General features: G+C 40.1%; 1 pseudogene; it reads right to left on the bottom strand.

Moving 5' to 3' along the window:
• Positions 1–848: 848 nt before the first annotated feature.
• On the bottom strand, positions 849–1,139 carry LOC129678896 (small ubiquitin-related modifier 2-like; annotated as a pseudogene).
• Positions 1,140–2,054: the final 915 nt, after the last annotated feature.

The raw sequence follows: 2,054 nt of genomic DNA, 5'->3' as shown, positions 1-2,054 counted from the left end.
CAATATGTCAATCTTGTTGCATGCATGGGATTGAGTTAATTTTTTTTTCCTTTTATACAAGAAGTTTATAGCCTGTGGTGGGGGGGGCACGCCTTTAATTCCAGCACTCAGGAGGCAGACACAGGTGGATCTCTGTGAGTTTGAAGCCAGCCTGGTCTACAGGGTGAGCTCCAGGACAGCCACAATCACACAGAGAAACCCTGTCTCAAAAAAACAAGCAAAACCCCAAACCAAACCAAACCAAAACAACAAAATAACCCATGAAGTTTATTTAAACAAGACATTTGACTTGAAGGGAACACCATCTAAGATCATTTTGTTCAAGGGTAATTTACCCCTACTAAAAGACATATTGCCCTACATGTAACAGCTACATACGAAAGAGTTATAAAATTGTCCTTGGTTTTACTAATGAAAAACATTAAAATCCTCCAATCTAACAAGGTACGCAAGGATCTTATGTCATTGGGTTCTTTTGCTAAAACAATGAGAGGAAGATAAGTTACCAGAATATAAAGATAAGAACTGAATGGGCATGCCACTAATGGAGAAAGGGGGAGATTTTCACAGAACTAGGAATTCCCCCTGAACCATCTCCATCTGATATCAACCAACACAGAACATTGGCCATTCGGTTTCAAAAAAGAAAATGAAAAGAAGAGCAATATGCTTGTCCACATAAACCAGTTACTTTAAGTACAAGAAGGAAATGGGGACAGGGAAATGAGAGAATAGAGAAAACTATACTGTAGTCATCAGGATGTGGAGGAACTAAATTTCGGCTTTCTAGTTGAAAATGTATTCTTGGTCTATACCAAAATTCTGAAGTAAAGCAGCAGCTTCCCCTTTTAGAAGACACTTCCTATCTGCTGCCGGAACACATCAATCATATCTTTGTCCTCCATTTGCAACTGTGCAGGTGTGTCTGTTTCATTGATTGGTTGCCCATCAAAGCATAATCTGAGCTTCCTCGTTGACAAACCCTGTCATTCACAATAGGCTTTCATTAATTTGTTAAGTGATGTACCCTTCTTAATCTTAAGCTGCACCACAGAACCATCCTGCCTCACCATCTTCAAATTAATATTATCATTTTTTTTCTCAGTCATGAATCCTTCCTTGGCTTTCTCTTTGGCCATGGCGAGCACCGGCATCTCCTCAGCTGCTGCTTCACAAAGGGGGCATTTAGGTCCACACTGAAAGAGCACACAAGCAGCACTTGACTTAATTCTTATCAGGAAACTTTCCCCCAAATTGTGCTGTGTTTAAATATGCTTACAACAAACCACCCAGTGCCTGACTCCTGAAGTTTGAACCAACACAGGCTACTGAGTCATGTTGAACCCAAATTCAAGCTTGCCTCACCTGGATTGACTCTCTGTTGGCCCTCGTGGTCTCAGAGACCACAAAATATAGGAAGAACCCAATTTTTTTTTGTCTGAGTCACTGGAAAGATTGCGGAGATGTCATTGACTGTATCAGGAAAGTTACATGAAGGGCACCTTACTGGGGGCAGGGCAGGAGTTGGATCTCAGCCCTGCTGCTTTAAGGACATATAAATAATGTCTTGGCCACTGTCCAGCTCTCTGAGAGACTTCAGCTTGGTGATATCATCCTGGCAACCCTTATAGGATCCTACATCAAGAGGCCACGCTAACCCAGGCCCAGACTTCTGTACCACAGGGACCAGGAGATGATGATAAATCACCACTAAGTCTCTGGTAGCATCCTTACACAGCAATAAATAGATGCTCAGTCTAGAGTCTGTATAGTGTAGTTTTGAGTAATATAAGGATTGTGTTGTTTTATTGAAGAGTAAGTCTTCTGTATGTTTAAACTGTGGGCACACCAGCACAACACATATGACATAAAGTGAGGTCTGTTTTTAATTTTTGTTTTGTTTTGTTCTTAAAATCAATACCCCAAAGATTATAAAGCTTACGAAAACACTTTTTCTTTGGAAATTTATGTTTTATTCCTTTATCTTCTTTGTCTTTTATCCTTGTTGAAGGTCATGAGGTTCCTTTAGTTCAATTTTTTATTATTATGCAATT

The sequence above is a fragment of the Psammomys obesus genome, unplaced genomic scaffold (assembly GCF_907164565.1).
Source record: "Psammomys obesus unplaced genomic scaffold, mPsaObe1.curated_primary_1811, whole genome shotgun sequence".
Classification (NCBI taxonomy): domain Eukaryota; kingdom Metazoa; phylum Chordata; class Mammalia; order Rodentia; family Muridae; genus Psammomys; species Psammomys obesus.
The sequence above is the reverse complement of the archived record's forward strand: the minus strand, read 5'-3'. Positions and strand labels throughout refer to the sequence as shown.